Raw genomic sequence first — 23,854 nt, 5'->3', positions numbered from 1 at the left:
CAATCAGCTATACTGAGTACATAATAACTCATTGAATGCATATAAAATAAACAAAGCAATAGTGAACAATCCTAAGCATGATACTACAATAACATTACATCCTTTACTCTTTATTTAGTTGGCATCGAACGGGCACCGTCATCTTACTAGAATCATACGGGCTACTTAATCCTTAATAGACAACTTGGTCTATTAGATGAAATGCAAATACGATTTTGTTCCGTCTCACACCCATCACCTTAGTATGCATACCCCCAAGATCGTACGAACCTTCCGCCTACTTGAGTTATCAAAATTTATAAGGACACACTGTCGTCACAGTAGGCCTGCGTAGGAGTGTAGAACAAGTTCCACACTTCCCCCATTGTTCATCACTTGTAGGGAGTCCAACTACAAGCTTATTGCCATAGTTCATTCTTAATATTGTCCATTCATATCACAATAACATAGAATCGTTTAACATGTTCTCTTAGTTACAATACTCAAATCTTTTTCTCTTGTAACACTCTTGTTACACCATGGATCAGATAATACGAATACAATACTCATGTTCATAATACGATAGAATTACGCATTCCATGCCATATCGATTTCCAATCATAAACATGTTACCAAACAATCTCAACAATCAAAACGTTCCCTATCATGATTCTAGGTTCCGATAGAATAAATCACAACCTAATCATGATACTAGTACTTGCAACTAAACTGGTACGCGTACGTACCTTGTAACGGAGAATTTTCGCTGTATTAACCAAACGTTCCGCTTATGAAGTTGGGACCTAAACGATTAAGTAAGTACTTCAGTGCTACGTCCTTGATAATATTATCAACTATTGCGTAACTAACTATAACGACTTAGTAACTCGAAATATAACGATAGCTAATCTCATTGCATATCAACTTCTTTTTCTTTTTTGTTCTATTCAGCTTACCATCTTTTAAAAGTCGATGTTAGTGAGCAAACCTGATTTTAGTTAGTGTAATAGTCCACTACCTTTACCAAAACCATTCAAGTCATATGTCCAATCCAGTCTTATGTCAATTATTCCAAAATCAGGTTCGAATAGCAAGGTTATACTTCCAACTAATGAACAATAATCTACTTTAATTATTTCCCACCTTACTTAATTACAACCCTTAAACCAGATTTACAACTTAACTCATATTAATAACTTAAACTAATTATACAACTTAATTAGTTACTAATTTACTCAAATTACAAATTAATTACTTACAACTTAAATTAAATATAAAAACAAAATATACAATATTAAACTAATATACTATCATATAATACATATTAGGTTCTATACCACTGAATCTCGGCGGCGTTAAACACCGGCAACCGAATTTCGGCAACCCTCGCTCGCCACACAGCCACACACGGTCGTGCTGCTGCTTTGCACGTCGCCACCCACAACTGGTCGCCTTGCTTCGCACGACGCACTTGAGCCACATGTCGTGCTCGACTCGCACACACAACCACCTTGTCGCACAAACCGAAGATCGCAAAGCCCCTCAAACTCCCTCGCTCGCACCCTCGAGTCGTCGCACAGACCTCCGAACGCCACACCAACACCCTCGTCCAATCCTTGTCGCTCGCACTCGCACAGTTCGAAACTCGTCGCACACAACCCCCTCGTTGCTCACAACCCCCTCGTCGCTCGCACAGCCTTGAACCACAAATCGTTCGCACGATTCTTGTACACACTCGAGCAGCCCCTCGCACACTCGATCGCTCAAATCCTCCCCTTCACTCCTTGTTTCACACACTCTCGCACGCCTCACACCACACTCTGAGGCTTAGAGGGAAACAACGAGGGAGAAGAGAAGAGAGGAGAGAGAAACTGAGAGAGGGAGAGAGAGAAACGGCTGAGGGAGGGGGAAAGAGAACATTAGCGTTTTTTTGATTTAATTATTCTTATTCTTTCCAATTTATAGTGTGGCAACTCTAGGTCTAGTAGGACTCGGTTTAATTTATTAATTTCGAAATTAAACTAAACTGAGCTATAATAGAATTACGTTAAGGTTGTAAACGTACTCAAACTGTATTATTATTATCTATTATTATTTTTTTGTAAATAATACTAAAATACCGTTCAATTATATTCTTTATATTTTCTTAATTATAAATAAATAACTCAGAAAATACGGAGTATTACAGAATCACTATCACAAAAACCAGTAAGTTGCATATCACCTAAAGGACGCAACATAATACCCTGACCAGGACTTCCTTTGAGATAACGCAAAACATGAAAAGCGGCATCACAGTGACAAACCTGTAACAGCCCGCACTTCCGAGCTGCTAGCTGACCACACTTAAGATACGCTAATTACAAATAACGCTTAATAACCTTGAATTATATTCACCTGCAACTGAACATAACCCATAGAACGACCCTGGACCTGTGGTTCAGGCCCACAACAAAACATCCTCAATAACCAAATAACATATTACATAATACCTTGCTCAACTCTTAAAGCAATATAATAATTCATTCACAAATAAGGATATATAATCCTAAATACAACCTCTGAACCATTACATCTGATTATAACCTTGATACCTAAATTCTTCCTTTTACTCCATTCCGAGCTTTCCACATACGAACCTGCAAGATCACTAATAATGAACTCTGCCCCCACCAGGACAGGTTCCAAGAACAAAATCAGGATAACTGAGTACACACTGTCCAACCAGAACATCTTTCAGTGGCTTAAAAACGTATTTACAGATTTAAACTTATCTTATGAAACAATTGTAATCAAGATTTTATAAGACATTTGCAATCAAGATACATCGAAGTCATAAATAAAGAAGTATATAACAAATATTTGAACACAGTTTGTAATGCTACTTCCATAGAACTAATACGATCTTTCGAAGTTAACTCTAACATACTTTACGTCAATAAATCTCTCCCACTTCTGTGGATCATACACAAAAACATTTAATCCATATGATCCAAAAACCTTTAATCCATATGTATATCATAGTTAACTTCTGCATAAATTCCTAACAAGTTCCTTGGTAATCATTTCCAAAATTGGCGCATGAACTCTATAACTTGGGTGAGTAAAACATTATTTCAGAAATTAAAGTTTGAAATATCTTTCCACGAAACCATTCGAATACTCAAATACATACTCTATTTTTCTTTGAATATCATATTGGGGAAGAGAACACGAATAGAGTTGCCTTACAGGCGAATTCTTTAAGCTTTTTACAAGGGACGTCTCCCTCTTCCATTTTGTACTGCTTGGAAGACTTTTAGGTCATGACCCCACATAACGGAGCAATATCAGCTCCAGAGCAATACCCGCTCTAACACATAATGAGCAATACTCGCTCTACGAATGTTGTTCGTCACTGCTTTAGCAGCTTCTTACCCTCATAAAACAGAATCATAAATTCATATTTTCGATAATTCAGATTCATAAATCTCAAATTGTCATAATAGAATCACTTTCGGGTATTAGATATACCCAAATTAAATTGCTTGCATAATATTTTAGTAACTTGGTACAAATCAGCCTTTATAAAAATTCTTTGGCTAAATCTCTTTTAATACCGACTTTAAAGAAACTATGCTTCATTCCCATACAGGATTCTCCAAAACAAAACATTGCTTACCAAAAGATCATGTCTCCAAATTAGAGTTCACTATTCTATATAAACTTTATATCTAAAACACAACTTCATGCAGAATAACCTTTCCATTTAATCCTATTTAGCAATCCATCAAACGCACAACCATCTCCAACATATATTTTCTATCTTACCAAATCCATTTTCAAGGATGCAGAATTCTCCAAAGACTACCTCTAAATAATGTGATATATCTTCTAGTATGAAATTCTCTTCCTTCCCAAAACACATTCAGAAAACTTACTTATAACTTTACAATTGCATATTAAATCTAATATCCTAAATGATTTATTGCTGGCTCCAATAGTACCGTAAATTCCCAGTGTATACTAAAGTAGTTCCTTCCAGAGAATATTTAAAGGTGCTTTTTAAAGAATATAATTTAATCATAATCTGGATTTCTTTTCCTCAAAAACATATAACACAATAATTAGTTTATGAACTTAGAGAAACCGAAAGATAAAATCCTCAAAATTTATATCGGAAACTCCTTCCTTTTGAAGACTCATATTATAGTCATAATGATTCACATCACAAGCATCTATCTATAATTTACATCCACAATATAAATTCATAACTTGTCTAGTGGATATAACGATTATACTTGATAATTATACACTCCCTATTATGAACTCATTTATATACAACCATAATTTGCAAATAGAAACCTATTATACAATCACCCAACATCCCATTTAATACTCTTAAGTCTCATAAATAATTAAGTTTAGTACAACGAATGGTAGTACTTAGACAGTGTAAGTTTAGATCAGGTCGTTCAAAATCATAATTCATAAACTTATCATACTTTGCAATAGAAGGTTTAATATAATAACATCAGCTTTGAATAATACACTAATTGCTTATCATATACTCCATTTATAAATACAGTAAGCTTATGAAACATCTCCATCATTGTAGCTTAAAGCTTCCGGAAAGAACATTATAAATTAACGCTGAAAATCAATGTTTTTCAGAGAACTCTCATGATCATACAAAAATACCGATTTCCAATCAAAAGTGGAGGGACAATGTGTACCTCTATGCATCTTCAAATAGCACTAGACTCCGAAATATTCTTCAAGAGTCTAATATCCTCATTATCCAATATATACTCGAGCTCCACAATCATTCACCTCATAAAAACAATGAAAATTAACATCCATCTTTAGAACAACTCATATTGACAATCTGAACTTGCTGATATATTTCTAACTCTTTTATGAACAAACTATGATTCTTATATACAAACTCTTACTCTCATCCAACTCAAATCATCAATCTTAATTACTAACTATAATTAACGTCATTCCTCTTCACAAGCTGATATAATTTGCAAGCTCAATTATCTATCCCACACTCTAGATTAACATAGGGATTTACAAAACAAGACCAATTTTGAACTTATTTAGCTACTGGAAACAAAATTATCAAAATGATTTCATGCTTTAACTTGAAATAAGAAGTAAAATTCAGATTATATAATTCGAAAAAAAATATAAGTTCAATCTCATAATTGAGCAAAAAATTCAATCTTTAATCTCAACAACTCAAATAATACCAATTCAAAATCTCATAATCTGATTTTTTTTTTTCAAATCAATAACAAATTCAACTATACTTATAAAAATCAGAACCATTATTAACATATAAATTAGATTGAACTTATGAAATAAGATTCACAATTTAACCCAAAATTTATACCTTGTTAAAGAGATAAGAATTTGAAGAACTCAACAACCATAACAACGTACAACAGCGATGGTGGCAGCTCGCCGGCGAAGAGGACCGGAAAATGGTAGCAGCACAATACAGAGGAGAGAGAAAACGAAATTAAGAACAACCAACAACAACAACTGCGGCAGCACCGCTAGAACAACAGCAGCAGCGTGACGAAGACGGCAATAAGTCCGGCAGTCATTCCTCGGTGGGGTATCGGGCAGAACCCGCGAGAGAAAGAGAGAGAATTGGGGTTTTTTTTTGGGGTTTTTGAGTGAAGAAGGAAGCTAGGGTTTTTATTTGTCAAAGAAGGTATGAGAAGTTGACAGCAAATATAATTTGTGGCTACTCCTTATTAAGCCACGAAATAACAAATGGGTTTTCTTTTTATTTTTCTTTTAAAACTTAAAATCATTTACTAAATACAAAAATATTTGATAAAATCCACACCATCATAATTGGATTTCAAATAAAAATTCTTAGTAATCTCTGTTTGATATAAAGTTTAGTTAAATTAATAAACACAATTACTTAATTTAAAACAAGCTCAAAAATACGGGCTGTTACAAAACCTGTGGTGCAATAAAAAAATGAGATAGAGTATGCATAACATAACTTAACTCAGGACGAGTAACAGACAGATAGACCAAACGACCAACTAGGTGCCTATATCTGTTAGGTTGCGCATATGGCTTCCCTTCGACAGAAGTGAGACGACCATTCTGCTCCATAGGTGTGCCAATGGGTTTACAACCTAACATGGCAGCTTCTGTTTAATACATCGAACGCATATTTGCGTCGTGACAAAAAAATAGCATCCTTGCTCCTAGCAACCTCAATGCCTAAGAAATATTTCAATACACCCAAATCCTTCATATGAAAACATGAACTCAAATGGTTTGTAAAGTGAACAATGACATCATGAGATGAGCCTGCAATAATCAAATCATCAACATAAACAAGAACATGAAAAGCAACATGTCCCTAAATGTAACTGAACAAAGAACAATCTGCATTAGACTGGTTAAAAGCATAGGACTTCAATGCTTGACACAACTTTGCAAACCACTATCGAGGTGCCTATTTCAATCCATACAATGACTTTCTCAAACGGCAAACCTTCCTTGGAGGAGCACCACGATACCCAAGAGGAAGTTTCATATAAACTTCTTCATGCAAACCACCATGTAATAAAGCATTATGAACATCCATCAGACACAATTCCCAATTAAGAGATACATCAACAACTAAAAATAAAAGTACAATGCCCAGTTTCGCAACATGAGCAAACGTTTCATTATAATCAACACCTTCAATCTGACGATTACCATGAAAAACTAGTCTACCTTTCAAGCGTTCAACCTCACCAGTTGAAGTGTATTTAATACGATACACCCAACCACTACTAATAGCTTTCTTACCTGAAGGTAGATCCTCCAAACTCCAAGTACCATTGCACTCAAGAGCCGTAAGCTCCTCCTCCATAGCCTTGCACCAACCAGGATGTTTCGCAACCTCCTGAAAACTTTGAGGCTCCTATGCTTTAGTAATAGCTGCCAGAAAACCTCTATGATTTACTAAAAATTATTATAATCAACATGACAAGCAATATCAAAGGACGTACCTGAAGAACGGAGAAGGAGACGTAGTAGAATGTTGGGAGTCAATATTTTCACACACCACAGTATGAGTCACAAAATCACGAACCTTGCAAGATTGAACTTTAGTACGATGCCCATGCCCTAATAGTTCACCAGACAATGACCAAATCCCCCTCAAATAAAGAGGCATGGAGGTGTCACACATAACCTCACCAATACGCACATGAGTCACAGAAGCATCACTAACTATGCTACGAATGGAGCGTGGAGGCGTGGTGACCCACCATTCATACGCATGCCAGCACCATCAATAACACTAGACGCACCAACATCACCAATAGGCGCACCAACATCAATGCCATAACCACTATCATTAATCAAATCATCCGCCGAAAGGGATGGTCGGGAAAAATATAAATCCCACTGCTTTTGCGCCACATTAGAAAGAACAGTAGGATAGGGGAATTGATCCTCAAAAAATATAACATCCATTCTCACAAAAAATCATACGTCTCAAGGTCATAAAGCCGCCACCCTTCTTATTAGATACCCAAGAAATAAGAAACGATGAGATCTAGAATCGAACTTATCTTGTATACGAGAACGATTAACAACATAGCATAGACAACCAAATGCACGAATGAATCATAAGAAGGTGAAACACCAAACAAACATTCATAAGGTGTTTAACCTTTCAAACTAGGAGTAGGGGTAATATTTATAAGATTTAGGTAATTTAGCTGAAACCTAAGAGTCCGAGCTACATTAAGGATACGACAATGTTTACGCTCCACCCTACCATTCTGTTGGATAGTATCAACACAAGATGTCTGATAAATGATGCCTTTTTGGCGAAAGAAAGATGCAAGACATAAAACATCCTGTCCATTATCACTCAGAAGCACCTTAATCTTCTTATTAAACTGGGTTTTGACCATAGCATAAAATTCTTGCAACAATTGTTTTGCCTCATATTTGCCAATCATGAAATAAACCCAGGTAGCACGTCAATAATTATCAACAATAGTAAGAAAATAACATGCGTTGCTAGTAGACACAATATGATTATGGCCCCAGATATCACAATGAATTAAATCAAAAATCTCTGTAGCTTTATGATTAATGAACGGAAAACTGTTTCTAGGTAATTTACCCTTAAAACAAATGTGGCAATCAAGAGAACAACCCTTATTAAAATTTTTAGTACTAGCTACACCTGGAAAAATGGAAATAACTTGCATATAGAGGAGTAACCTAAATGACGATGCCATAGCATACCCAAATCCGGAGCCTGAACAATATTTGCTTGCAAACCATGAGCACGGACATGTGTGAAAATATAGACTCCATTAAACCGCGTCCCCGCTCCAATCAGGTTCCTCAAAGTGCGACCCTGTGTGACACAAAACTTGTCGGTGAAAATAATAAATATTTACGATGCTCTAAAAGCTGAGAAACAGACAATAAACTACAAGTAAGAGTAGGAACATAGAGAACATGATCCAACACAAAACCATCCGACAACACAACTTTCCGTTCCATAGTTGTAGTAGCTTGTTTACCATTAGGCAAACCAATAAGAGATGAGATAGACACAAATCAGAGAGCAACTCCAAATGACCAGACATATAATTTGATGCACCACCATCATTGATCCAATCACTAGAACAGAGCACACCTGAATAACATTTTGAAGTCGCAGACACCTTTGAAGACTTCAAAGCAGCAATCAATTGGTTCCACTGATCATCAGTCAGCGTCGGGAGACTAGCCCAATCACCATCACTTACCGCATCATTTACCATGTTAAACCCGCACAAAGGAAGAAGCTACTGAAAACGTGGCTGAATATTGTTGCTGAATATTGGAGAAAGTGTCTCAAGATGAATCATCAAACCGCCAAAGTGCAGGAACAACCCAGCGAAGACAACTCACACTCACACAAAGCAAACCAACCAAAGAAGCCAAAAACACGACAAAGCATACTCAAGAAAGAGGGAAAAAATCGACGAGGCTGCACACGCAACACAAAGCAGACAAGAAATCTGCACACACAACTCGCACAAAGCAGAAGACGTAGAACACCCAACAACAGCAATAGTTACTGATCCGCACTCACACTCGTACAAACTGCACCAACCAAAAGCAAGGAGAACAGATAGAGATGGCGAAAACAACAAGCAGACAAAACAAAGAAGAAACTGGAAAAAGGATACAAGAATTTGACGAGAAAAAATAACACTTTAATAAATTTAAGTCAACGATACAAGAAGATGGCGAAGACACACCAAGAATACCATACCAATTACCAACAGCAGCGGAAGAATAAGAGACGAACCCCACATAGCACAAGCAAGAAACAACAAAGATCGAGCAAGAACAGCAAACAGTCGATCAAATCAATTAGGATTAGAGTGGTTGTGATACCATGTTAAGATTTTGAAGATAGGAAAACTCATCGACTGAACACATCAAACGATAGAGAATATATATACAACCTAATATTAGGAAACCATACTGAACTAGAATACTAACAACTTTGCAGATAGGATTCCAAACTGAACTACTAATCTAACTTAACTAAATTCCTTATTAACATAATATATTCCAATAAGGTAACATTTTAATTCCTACGTTTTTTTCACAATATACCCCTGACAAATTATTTTTGCATCATATACCTTTTCGACTTTTGAAATTCACCATATACCCCTTACTTTTGCAAAAATATTTCCATTACTTTTAATGACTAACGACGTTAAACTCGGTTAGTCATTAACCCGTAATCCTCTTCCCCACCATCCTCGCAAACTCGCGCAACCCCCCTCCCCCGCAAAATCGCGCAACCCCCCTACAAAATCGCGTAACCCCCTCCCCCTGTTTTTTTCCTTCGTCTTACTGTGAATTTGCAACCAAATTTCTTTGAATTCCTTTGGCAAAGAAGGCGAAATCTTAACATAACAATCTCTGCGAAGAGGAAGACGAAGGAAAGAAGGGTTAGGATTGGGGGCGAGGGGTTAGGATTGGGGTATTAGCGTTAGGGTATAAATTAGGGGTTAGGGTTAGCATTTGGCTTAGGTTTAGATTAGTTAATAAGGGTTAGGAAGGGATTAGGGGTTAATGACTAACGGACGTTAACGCCGTTAGTCATTAAGGGTAAGTGGATATATTTTTTGAAAAGTGGGGGGTATATAGTGAATTTGGAAACTTGGAAGGATATATGGTGCAAAAAAAAATTTGTCAGGGCTAAATGGTGAAAAAACCATAATTTCTAACTCGGTCATAGTATTAAAAAGTATTGTAGATATACTTACATAAATTGTTTTAATTTTTTAAAGGAAAGTTAGAGGGAAAAATTCCACCTTTGAGCCATATTCTTAAAATGATCACACCTTACATTAACTAAGTATAATTCTACCTTTAACCTTATCTTTTTATACTGACCTGGACTAACCTGTCACCTATTGAGACTGATAAACCAATAAAAACTCATGTTTTACTCTCTAATGCATTAATTAATTACCATAATAACAAAGTAAATCAAGTTTACTTTCAAAATTAACTCAGTGGATGCAACAAGGTTTGTCCTCCCCTCCTATCCCAGCACTTTATCCATTTCTCACTGGATCCCAAACAAATCCTATAAATTTTCACAAAATCACATCTCGAGCACCGTCACTTAAGTGCTTAACCCACAAACCAAAACCTTTATACTTACTAATTCACTTTCCATTCATATCCAACATAGCTTCATAATAAATTACCCTTTCTAATTGAAGATTTCAATACTCTTTTTATCGTAGTGGAGCTTCAATTTTTCCAGGTTTAAATTATCTCAAATGTTGAAGAGCTAAAGAAGGATAGCCAAGGATCACACTTATTACATGTGTGAGAGTTAATCAGATCTACTAGATGAACAATTGACAAGCTAATTGAATATATAGCATCCAAAAATATTCACAGGTTACTAAAAGATAATGTTATGCTAAATTATCCTTTTAATTCAAATCTTTCAAGAACTTTCTGTGTCCTGATAAATTTTGAAACAGGGGATGAACCAAGAAAGAGACTCATGACTATTACTAGCAAGCAATCGATGCAAGTTTTTAGATAAGTACGATTAAAAAATTAAGAGCAACAAATTCAGATTGATCCAGTTTTGAGTTTGAAATTTGGGGAAATTTGCCCGATTTCTTGATCAACAAATCCAAGGAAGATATCATCATACACACAAATCACAATATTGAAGCAACAAAGAAATAAATGCTGCTATGGCCGAAATATAATATTGTTGAAGTCGCTACCGATTGATGCTGCTATTGAGAAAGAATGTGGTGGAAATTTTAAGATGGAAATGATTTTAAGTGCCTAAGAAGAAATTGACAAGGTTCAAGATAAGGATAACGGGCCCAATAGCAAAATTGAGGCGGTTGACAATGTTGTAGAGAAGAAGGCGGAGATATTAGTTTTAGCATTGATAAACTAATCTTCGTGTCACAAAAAAGTCGAAACTGGATAAGAATTGAAGAAGAAGAGAGATACATGACATATTAAAGAGCACTAAAAAGGAAGAAGAAACAACTAAAAGAGAAGCAGGAGAGGGAGGGGAGAGGAAAAAATACATCTAAAAAAACATGTTAGGCAACAAGGGCATATTCTTATTGCCTAAGTGGGATAAGTGTATATTTGACTACCTCTGTATTATTGAAAAAGTTTTTGAAGTTGCCAACAAGTTTTTAAAGGAATACTCAAAAACCTAATTGGATATTGGAAAATCATAGCAACAACTTAGGGACTTATCCAATATAGATTTTCCCCGGCATGACTCTATTAATGGTCAATGAACCATATATTGAGTTCGAGGGTGAGAGTACAAATAAGACCAGGAATCGAATTCGCATATTGCTAGCCTCTACTTAATATTGGTTCATGTCAATATTTAGGCAAATAAATAATCACTTAATATGTCAATCTATAATAAATCTATGTCGGTCCTTTAAACAAAGAAAAGACTAATTTTTGGGTGGCATGTTATTATGCAATTAAAAAATTACTAGGATCCTAACAGGTAATCTATTTATCTTATTAGGCATTAGAACAATTATTTAGGTATTTGATTAGTTATAATAATCATGTGAGGTAATAAAAACATTAAAACATACGATCATGCATATGAATAATAAAGAAAAGACATAAAAATAGAATAGAATGTTAATTCTCTCAAGATCTATATTGTGACAAGTAAACTGTTAGTAAAAAAAAGTAACTAAATTGGATTTAACCATCACAAATTATACCTTTGTCGCTTGGATCTTATGCAACGATCTTCCAGATGAGCAATCTTGAAGATTGAAATAGGAAATTCGAAGGTATGAATGTGTTTAATTATGAGTTTGAACGTTTTTTTTTAGGGATGTCGAGGTATTAAGGCGTAGTAGAGCATTGTGATTTTTTTTTTCCGAAGAAACGAAGTATTTATATGCAAAGGAAACCGCAAATCAAAGTGAAAGGGTAAAATAAAAATGTGCGCTATCCTGTACGCCACACGCACATCTTTGCATCAACAGCACAACATGTGCATCACGCGCACTTGCTTTTTGGCCGGTTTTTTATTGTTTAAGGATTCGTTTTTTTTATCCTTCGATAAAATCTATTCTTTGAGATATGAAATCAACTATCTTCAGGAACAAAAATCTGATTTTCGAAATATCCTCTAAAAATTTATTATCTAGAATAATTAATTTAAAATACTATTTAAAATACAATTAATTATCAGGAATAATTAATTGGGCTTTTAAAATTAGGCTTGGGTTTGATAAATACTTTATATTTCTAAATGCTTTTGGGATTAACTTCTTCAATTTCTCTTTCTTTGGACCAGACCAATTAGGACGACGGTATGTTTCATCATTGGGTACTCAATGTGGAAACACGATTTTATGTCTACATTAGCACGCAAGGGTTTTCACCTGCAATTGTAAGTTACTAATAGGTAATGTACCAAATATAAGAATATAAGGTTAAAAGTTGGATCATAGCTAGTTAATCCAAAGGTGGTAATTATTTAAGAATACCGCTCAAAGGTGAGATTATTCCATCCATTTTTTTTAATTATAGTATTGAATTATCAAACCCTTTCTCACTCATATCAATCTTCCGACATGCAACATGTTATGAGCAAGTTTCTTTTTGATCTCATTGTTCTTCCCTTCATTAATTTGCTTTAATAAAATTGATCTTAAGTCTCTGATTTTGTTGCTATAGTTCGAATATATCAACTTTCTTTTTAGAAGCTTGACTAGCGTACGTTTAGGTTTTTTCTATCGTAAGCCGACGGGCCTCCACGGGGAGAAAGAAAAAGACTTGTGGGACGGTTAATAGCTCTCCGGCACCGAAACAATCTGGTTAATCATCTAAGACACAAGGCGAGGCTGGAGAAGGAGTAGATTAGGAGAAAAGTAATGGAACAATTACTAACCCTGATCAGAATGTGATGATCCCTGAAAATATTCAATCAAAGGCATCTGCCGAAGTGATGTTTGGTGAAGAAGCTCGACAAAAACGGAAGACATTCACTAATCAAAGTAAAATCTATGATAAAGCTATTGGTCTCAAATTTGTAGCTCCTACTATTGTAGGAGGAGTACCCACGGCTAGATTAGAGAATAATGAAGTTGAAAAAATGAATGAAATCTGGATGAATGTTGTGATTGTTTATGTAGTTGGTCATAACCCTGCATTAACGAACTTCTCTGAAAGTACATATGTCTCAATGACAGCTAATAGACAAACCTCAAATGTTTAAACACGAGGAGGATTACTTAGTGATTAAGTTGGGTAGTCGTGAAATTAGGGATTAAATATTATACTCTGGTCCACATCTATTTTATGGCAAACCTATGATCGATTGATAAACAACAGACAACTAATTTCAATTTTCATAGTCAAGTGTTGAAGGTTATCCGAATTAAGCTTCCAAACTTGCCTCTTGATTGGTGGAGTGAAGATTCACTCAATAGGATTTGTAGTCTAATTGGGGTCCCTCTATATGCTGATGAATGTACTTCTAAATCCTTGAAAGTCTCTTTTGCAAGAATTTTCGTTGAAAGGGATGCTACAAAGGAGGTAAAGAAAGAAGTGAAAATAGCTGATCCTAATGGGAAAGTTATATGTGTTATATGATGGGCTCCCCCTTTTTGTAGGAAATGCAATGTTATTGGGCATAATTGTGATACCAAGCATCATCAGAAAAGTCAGGCTAAGGCTCCACAATAAAAACGTGTTAAAGAAATCAGTGTTAGTGTAAGTGCAAGTGACACTCAAGAGGGGGGGGGGGATGAATTGAGTTTTTGTCCGAATGTTGTAAATTTTTCGATTATAGTAAGAACAGTAAAGGAACAATTCTCTAGCAGCGGAAATAAAAGCAATGAATAAACAACACAAGGATTTAACGAGGTTCGACTTCTAATAAGTCTACGTCCTCCACTCACTCACTCTATTAATCAACTCAGAATAACAAAAGAATTACACTCAATCACTTATGCACCTATGCACAAGATGATTCCCCAACTTCCACCTATGGAAGTTCGACCAAACCACCAACTATGATGGTTCAAATGAAGTTCATCCCCGATCAACTTCCCCAGCAAACTGAACTCACAATTTGCTCACTTACAACAAGTTTTCTCTCAAGAACAAACAGCCTTACACGCTTAGAATGAGAGTAGTTTAAGATCTATGTGGTATTAGGGTTTGTGCTAGGTTGAGAGCAGAGAGAAAGCTTTTGCTTAGAGTATATGAAAATATGCGTGCAAAAGCCCCACTGTTTGTGTGCTAGCAGAACTCCTTAAATAAGTCTTTGGTAAGTAAATGTTACATGATATTATGAGAGTATATTTTCCTCGGAAGTATGGATATTATTCCAAGGAAAATATACTAACTGATTTTATTTGATATCAGATAAAATCAGTATAATATCATATAACACACTTACCATACTTAAAAAATCTTGCTCACACAACAAACCATGCATCCGTGTATTTTGAAAATCAATTTTGCGCGAAAAAAAACTTTCGTAAAATACGAAATGAAATAAACCCTAGAGGATTGGTTCAGATCTGTTCCCAGACTGTTCCAAAACCAAGTTTACTTGTAGTTGTGTATGACAAGTAACCGAGGTTTCTTGTCATCAACAACTAACTCATCTCTCTAGTTTCAAACCTTTATAGTGCATCAACACCTTTATACCATTTACATTGCATCTAAGACCTAAATGCTACAACATGATCTTGGTCTTCATGCAATTCTTCAAGACTTGGCTTCACAAGCTTCATCTTTCTATCCATTGAACTCATACTTTGGCACCTACACATGCAAACAGAAACATGCATGCAATATAATAGTTCAATGTGGTTTGTCATCACTCAAAACTCAAAACAAGGAACTCAACAAATTCCCCCTTTTTGATGATGACAAACCCTGAAGTCCCCCTACAAATAATATCATTAGTTTTGAGAACTTTTTCAAACAATTTGAATTCCTAAGATAAGAACTCAAGGCACTGGTCTCGTACTGTTCCTGCAGATTAAGCATCATTTACAAGTACACCAGTTCACAACTAACTGACAGCAGTTTAAGGAGTTTCTAAGTACCATAGGCAGCTACTAATTAGACTCAGAGCTCTTAATAAACATGCATTCGCAAGAAGAACATCAGTAGTTGTTGAGACTTATTTCTAAGCCATTAGGGTGAAAAGAAGTAAAGTGCTTTGAATACACTCACTTCCAGACCACTTCTGGTCTGTCACCTCTAACAAGGCACTCAGCCTTGCTCTAGTTGCTGCAACACACACAGGTTGTAACACCAGACCTGCTTCCCCTTAAGATTAGGTGGAAAAGATCACAGAACTTCACACCTGCTTCCCCCTTTTGGCATCATCAAAATAGATCAAGAAAACAAACAAATTAACAAATAACAACACACAACCAGTAGTTAAACTTCCAATTATATGAAGTTCATGCTAAATAGGTAGCTCAAACAACATTCTAGGGATGCTGATGCTACCATTGTTCCTGCAAAGCACCAAAAGCTACGAGTTCTAAATAAGAGTTATTACAGACCAGTAGTAGACCAAATTACATAAGATCGGAAGGGGGAAAACCAGATAGAAAGTTCAAGAAAAGAGAGGTGTTAGTAGCAAAATAGAATAAGAAGAAAAGAGAAGAAATCAATCAGCTCCAGAGTCGTTTTCAGTCCCATCATCTTCTTCCTCCTCAAGATTCTCTGAAACATCTTCTTCATTTTCTTCCTCCTCCTCTTCTTCTTCTCCTCGGAAACCAGTCATCATCTTCTCACTAGCCAGCATGGGATGACTCTTCCTTTTCTTCAGAATCCTTTCTTGACTGCATGCCAGCTCTGTAGGATTCCTGAGGTGCAGAACACAACTCAGTAACAGTGTTCATCATGTTTTGCATCATCTGATTCTGCTCGCTCAACTGCTTTACCAAAGCATGAGTGGCCTAAGACGACTGTCCCTGCACCAGCTGCATAATCCTTTGCTGCATTCTTCATTTTCAGAACACCACCTGCTATGTCATGCTCACCTATAAACTGTGGGCCAGTTCTCCCTTGAGTACACATCAAGTCCCTTGTTTGGGACTTTGAGAATTTCAGCCAAAATCTTCTCAGATAAATTAATGGGAGTGCCCTTAAAAAAAGCAAAGTAGGACCTATCTGCAGTATCATATATTCCTCAACCAAAGACATAAACACATCAAGTTCTTTTGCAAACAAAACAGACCATTTCTGAAATTCTAAAGCTTCCTTAACCTCATGCAAGAATTTCTGATCAACCCAACTCTTTGCAGCAGAAAAACCAACCAGAATAGACCTATCCCTCAAATCATACAAAGGCTCGTGAGTGATAGACTTACTTTTCTTGGGTTTAGAACCCTCTGCAGCAACAATAGCAGGTAGTTTCCTCTTTTTGTCAGCTGGAACTGGTTTGGTTCTGGTTCCTGCTCAATCCCCTTGCCTTTGGAAGTTTCAGCACCCTTCCTAGCTACCGTCTTTACCCTTGTGTCCTTGCTAGCAACAACCCTAACACTCTCCTTCTTAGTAACTTCCCCCTCAACATCAGCATCTTCCTTCTTCTTTAATTTCTCCACTGGTTTCCCTTTGTTTTCTTAGTTTCAATTTCGGGAGATTCTTCAACCTCCTTTTCTACCAACTTAGTACTCCTTCTTTTTGACATGATGAGACTAAATTCACTCTGTTTTGAGCACTTAAGAACAAGAAAAGAAAAACTTGACCAATTTGTGTTTCAAGAATTCGAGAAAGAAAGAAGTAGAAAAGGAATTAGGGTTTGATCGAGAGAATATAAGCAAAGAAAGGAAAAGAATATCAGGAAAATATGTGATCAAAGAGAATAAGAAAGAAATAAGGAAAGTATGATCACATGCAAGAATATATATAAGATGGAAAGAAAATAACCAACCGGATATATCCGTTCTTCGCAAACTGCAGTTGCCTTAATTACAACCGTCACTTCATTTATTTTCCTTATTTGAAATTTGAAAAATATTCAGAGAATAACCGCCTCAAGAATCTGGTTCCCAAGTGGTCTGCAACTGGTCTGTGCCAACTTACCCTTTTTAAGACTTATGCTTAAAGTACTAAGATGATCAGTTCAGCATCGCATAAGAACTTTGTGAGCCCTAAAAAGCAAAAGAAGAAATATACAGAAGAAAAAGAAATATATACACAAATTGACATCATTTGACTAGCCAAAGGGACAAGTCAAGACCTAAGAGTTCATTGTCTAATCTTAATCATGCCCAACAAGGTACGAAGGTTGATGAACACTTCTCTGCTCAAAGGTTTTGTAGATATGTCAGCTAGTTAATCTTCTGACCTGCAAAACTCCAACTCAACATTACCTTTTTCAACGTTGTCCCTTAGAAAATGATGCCTAATCTCAATATGCTTGGTTTTAGAATGCTGGACAGGATTTTTCGAAATATTGATTGCACTTGTGTTATCACATAAAATAGGATCACTTCCGAAATAGACCCCAAAATCCTTTAGTTGTGACTTTCTCCACAAGAGTTGAGCACAGCACAAAGCAACAGCAATGTACTCAGACTCAGCTGTGGATAAGGCTACAGAATTTTGTTTCGTAGATCCCCATGAAATGAGACAAGAACCTAAGAAGTGGGCCATTCCAGAAGTACTCTTCCTGTCCACAATAAAACCAGCAAAGTCAGCATCTGTGTATCCAATGAGGCTCATGCTGCTGCCCTTTGGATACCACAAACACATATCATCAGTACCATTGAGATATCTAAGAATCCTTTTAATAGCCTTTAGGTGAGATTCTTTAGGGTTGCTTTGAAATCTCGCACACAACCCTACTGAAAACACTATATCTGGCCTACTAGCTGTTAAGTAAAGCAATGAGCCAATCATACCTCTGTATAGCTTGCCCTCAACATCCTTTCCCTTCTCATTAAGGCTCAATTTTGTAGAAGTTGGAATAGGTGTTTTATAGGACTTGCTATCTTGCAGACCATACATCTTCAGCAGCTCCTTGAGGTATTTCTGTTGATGGATCATGATTCCATCTTTGGTTTGCTTGATTTGAAGCCCAAGGAAGAATCCAAGTTCTCCATCATACTCATCTCAAATTTGCTCTTCATCAAATCTGCAAACTCATTACACAAATCAGGGTTAGTAGCTCCGAACAAAATATCATCAACATATATTTGGACCACTAACAAATCAGTTCCCCTTTCTTTCAAGAATAGTGTCTTGTCAACCGATCCTTCTTATAGCCATTTTATAAAGAAAACTAGAAAGTCTCTCATACCATGCTCTAGGAGCTTGTTTGAGACCATAAAGAGCTTTGTCGAGTTCAAAAACATGATTTGGCAAGTCACTATCCTCAAAAGCAGGGGTTGCTTTACATAAACATCTTCTTTCAAATAACCATTAAGAAAGGGTGTCTTAACGTCCATTTGAAAGAGTTTGAAGTTCATATGAGCAGCAAATGCAATTAATATCCAGATAGCTTCAAGCCTGGCTACTGGAGCAAAGGTTTCAACATAATCAATTCCTTCTTGTTGATTAAACCCTTGAATCACTAGCCTAGCTTTATTTCTGACTATAATTCCTGAATCGTCCAATTTGTTCCTGAACACCCATTTAGTTCCAATAACAGACATGTTCTTCATCCTGGGTTCAAGATGCCATACTTGATTTCTCTCAAACTGATTGAGTTCATCTTGCATGGCTAGAACCCAATCTGGATCCGTTAAAGCAACCTTATAGTCAGTAGGTTCAACATTTGATAAGAAGGAATAGAATGCACAAAAGTTTTGCAAAGTAGAATTCCTTGTCTGCACCCCCTTGTTAATGTCACTAATGATTAGATCAGTGGGGTGAGAGGACTTGTACTTAAAAGATTTGTTCATATCAAGGTTTGCATTTGTGCCTTCTAATGTTGAACCTGTTCCTGTATTGGTTCCCCCTGTCTATTGTTGTTTTGAGCAGGTGAACCAGTTTCCATAGTGGTCTCATCTGCATCATCTTCATGTGGATGAGCATCTGAGTCACTATCTCCTTCCCTTACCTCTTGAGCTACCTGATTCTGTGCTGGACCAGACTCTTCCTCTCTATGAGAATTGTGTGGTGAGCCTGGTTCAACACCTTCTTCATCCTTAGCTCCTGTAAAGTTCAGCATACCGATTTCGAACTCATCAACATCTTCAACCTGCACATGCTTGCTGAACATGTTAGTCTCATCAAACAAGACATGGATACTTTCTTCAACACACAAGGTTCTTCTATTGAAAACTTTGTATGCCTTGCCGTGTGAAGAGTATCCAACGAGGTCTATGTCTCCAATCAGTGCAGTCACACACATTAGAGCTTCATCTTCCTCACTTTCACCACCTGAATTAGAATCACCCCAGCTTCATCTTTCTTTCCTAAACTGGTCTGCTTCTGGTCTATGTCTCCAATCAGTGCTAGGTTTGAGAGCTTGAGAGAGAGAAAGCTTTTGCTTAGAGTATATGAAAATATGCGTGCAAAAGCCCCACTGTTTGTGTGCTAGCAGAACTCCTTAAATAAGTCTGTGGTAAGTAAATATTACATGATATTATGAGAGTATATTTTCCTCGGAAGTATGGAAATTATTCCAAGGAAAATATACTCACTGATTTTATTTGATATCAAATAAAATCAGTATAATATTATATAACAAACTTACCATACTTAAGAAATCTTGCTCACACAACAATCCATGCATCCGTGTATTTTGAAAATCAATTTACGCGGAAAGAAAACTTTCGTAAAATACGAATGCATGAAATAAACCCTAGAGGACTGGTTCAGATCTGTTCCCAGAACGTTCCAATCAACCAAGTTTACTTGTAGTTGTGTATGACAAGTAACCGAGGTTTCTTGTCATCCACAACTAACTCATCTCTCTAGTTTCAAACTTTTATAGTGCATCAACACCTTTATACCACTTACATTGCATCTAAGACCTAACTGCTACAACATGATCTTGGTCTTCATGCAATTCTTCAAGACTTGGCTTCACAAGCTTCATCTTTCTATCCATTGAACTCGTACTTTGGCACCTACACATGTAAACAGAAACATGCATCCAATATAATAGTTCAATGTGGTTTGTCATCACTCAAAACTCAAAACAGGGAACTCAACAGTTAGTGACAGAGCCACAAGAAGTTATTGAAATTTCTAAGGTTAATTTTGTTACAGGGGGTCCCTATTTGACAGTAGACTCTAGCCTAGCTGGTGATCCTGTCACTGAAGTAGATCCTGGCAACTTGATCACACCTATTTAGACACCTGTTGGCACACCAGAAGGATTAATAAATAAATAATCTGATGAAGAAGGTGCTTGGAGGGTGGTCACCAGAAGGACCAAGGATAAGGGAAAAGAAGTAGGCTATAAGGCTTCAAGGATGATAGCTTATAGTGCTAGACTCAAGTAGACCTAGGGGTGCTAAGGGACCAAACCCTTATCTATCAGGATGATAGTGTCTCTTGGAATGTTAGGGGAATGAATGACCCCTTTAAAATAAAAAAAATTATGAATTTCATACATGAACAAAAGATTATAGTATGTGCTCTTCTTGAAACCAGAGTAAGAGCTCATAATGTCGCTAATTAAGATTCAAAGGAAGTTTGGAACAATGTGGGAATGGGTTTGTAATTATGCTCACTCTCCTAGAGGAAGAATGTGGTTAGGATGGCAACATAATGAAGTTATAATGATTGTGCTTAGTCTTTCAGAGCAAGTTATGGCAACTGATGCTAGCAACAAAATGCTACTGTGGAGTTTATGGTGATTATAGTATATGGTTTGCGCACTATAAGTGATAGGAAAGAGCTCTTGAGGGAACTGGAGGCTGTTACTCAGGGTTGCAACAAGCCTTTCATTAATTAGGAAGTATATCTGTCTGATGATATAATAAATGGAACCTTGGTAAGTGACATTGAGACTCAAGACATGGCTAATTTCATTCATAAAACTAATGTCATTGAAGCTCCTAGTATGGGTATTTTTTACTCATGGACTAACAAAGGTGTGGGTGAAGACAAAATTGCTAGTAAAATAGACAGAGCTTTTATTAATGATCTGTGGATTGATAAGTTTTCAGAAGTTAAAGTTAATTATCTTCGTTATGGTATCTCTGATCACTCTCTCTTAATGTTTAATATGAATACTATTGTTGTTGAAGATGGTAGGCCTTTTAAATTTAACAACATTATTTGTGATCATGAAAACTTTGAAGATATATTGCAGACATCTTCGAATAATGTGAATGAAAGATTTCATATGATGAAAGTCTGGCACATACTTAAAAATGGTAAATAAGCCCTTAAAAGTTTACATTCAAAGCATTATGCTCAGGCTCACATTCAAATGGAAGAATTTAGAAGGAAGCTTGCAGCCCTACAAGTTCTGGCACACTTTTAGGATGATATTGATGTTCATTAGGAAGAAAAAACTGCTATGATAAACTGAGATTCTGGTATAAGGACAATGAAAGCATATTGAGACAGAAGTACATAATTTACTATCCCTAGGTGATTCCAACTCTTAACTTTTCTATACTGCTATTAAAATCAGGAAAGCAAGGAATATATTGGCTTTGATTATTCTGAAGGTGATACTCCTCTCATAAACATAGCAGATATTCAGCAAGAGCTAGATGGTTTCTATGAAAAGTTGTTGGGTACTTGTGCAACTGAATTGCTAGGGATTAATCTTCTTATAGTTAGAGATGGTCCAACCTTGAGTGCTACAGCTAGGGAAATATTGGTAAAGCCTATTAGTGAGCAAGAGATTGACAATGCTCTTTGGGCTATTGATGAATCTAAGGCCCCAAACATTGATGGATTTAATGTTGTTTTCGTCAAGAAATGTTGGCCTTTCATTAAAAAGAGACATATATATATGATGCAATTCAGGAATTATTCTTGCATTCCTATATGCATGAGCCTCTAAACAACACTGTTGTAACACTTATTCCTAAGAAATACAATCTAAGGTATGCTAAGGATTTTCGTCCTATAGCATGCTGCACTATTGTTTACAAAATAGTGTCTAAAATAGGCGCTCCCAGGTTGGATAAGGTCATAGGGGAGGTAGTGAATCAATCTCAGTCTGGCTTTATTCCTGGAAGGCATATAACTGATAATATAATCTTAGCAACGGAGTTGATTAGAGGGTATGGTAGAACTCATATATCTCCAAAATGTGTAATCAAGGTGGATATTTGAAAGGCTTATGATTTAGTAGAGTGGACTTTTCTAGAGGCCATGATTTATGAGTTGGGATTTCTAGTTTAGTGTCTAAGATGGATAATGGCTTGTGTTAGTCGAGTACAAACACTTGAGCAACTACAAGAGGGGGGGGGGGAGTGAATTGTAGTTGGGGAGATTTTCTATCTTTTTGCGGAAATTAAACAATCTTTAACTAGGAAAGAGATAAGTACATAAACTTGAAAGAAATAAGAACACGAGAATCTTTACAAGGAAAACTTCCTAGGCCCACTAGGAAGAAAAGCCTTGACCACGAGGGATTTTGACTCAATTTTCTTTAATATACTTAGGCCAAAAGACTCTTTTTTGTACAACCTAATCTTGGACCTTCTATGTTCCTCTAGGAACTTGTTACCTGTCACCTTGTTCCCCCTGAACAATTGACTTTCTCTCTTGACTCCACTCGAAGTCTTTCTTTTTCTCTCTTTTCTTTCTCTTTCTCTTTTTCTCTCGAAATGATTACAGATTTTGTGTCACAGAACCCAATCTCTAATACAATGAATAATAATGAAAGAAGAGATGAAACCGAGAAATACTTTCACAGAAAATATTACAATAAAATTCTGAAAGCTATTATTTTTTGTTCGTTACACACAACTATTTGTAGATAACAGATTTTCCCATGATCTTCTCCACGAACATAGTGGGAGCTGAATTTCAGCCTCACTCATCGACCTTCTAGCCGTCAGTGAATCCGTTGGATGTTATGCTGTTACGGTTCCAAATCTTCAGCCACGATCACACGCCTTAGAAGTAGGTGGGCTGTTGTGGGTTGTTGTAGTTCATAAAATCTAGGAACTACTTCAACAACCCTCCTTTTTAGGTGCTGGAAGTTAGCGCTTCACAAATCTTCTCATCAATTAACTGTTTCAATTTCTGCACATATACTAACTTCCAAGAGCATTATAGATTCATATATTTTCACAAATAAACGTCCATAATATTGATTATTGGACAAAAACACAAATACAGTTAATAACTTAATTTTTGATTAAACTCCTAATCAATTCTCCATAAGTTA

At 36.3% G+C, this 23,854-nt stretch overlaps 1 long non-coding RNA gene across 3 annotated transcripts; it reads right to left on the bottom strand.

The window, feature by feature from the left end:
* Positions 1 to 2,445: 2,445 nt before the first annotated feature.
* Positions 2,446 to 9,785, bottom strand: LOC125496059 (uncharacterized). 3 transcript variants are annotated; one of them, XR_007272741.1, is made up of 3 exons: positions 6,999 to 9,785; positions 4,695 to 6,927; positions 2,446 to 2,642 (listed from the first exon to the last, which is right to left on the bottom strand). It is a non-coding gene; the product is annotated as an uncharacterized LOC125496059 (long non-coding RNA). The 3 variants fall into 3 exon arrangements; XR_007272740.1 differs by having other exon boundaries at positions 4,695 to 8,368; positions 8,654 to 9,785; XR_007272739.1 differs by having other exon boundaries at positions 4,695 to 9,785.
* Between the last annotated feature and the right edge of the window lie 14,069 nt (positions 9,786 to 23,854).

The sequence above is a fragment of the Beta vulgaris genome, chromosome 3 (assembly GCF_026745355.1).
Source record: "Beta vulgaris subsp. vulgaris cultivar EL10 chromosome 3, EL10.2, whole genome shotgun sequence".
NCBI classification, from domain to species: Eukaryota; Viridiplantae; Streptophyta; class Magnoliopsida; order Caryophyllales; family Amaranthaceae; genus Beta; species Beta vulgaris.
The sequence above is the reverse complement of the archived record's forward strand: the minus strand, read 5'-3'. Positions and strand labels throughout refer to the sequence as shown.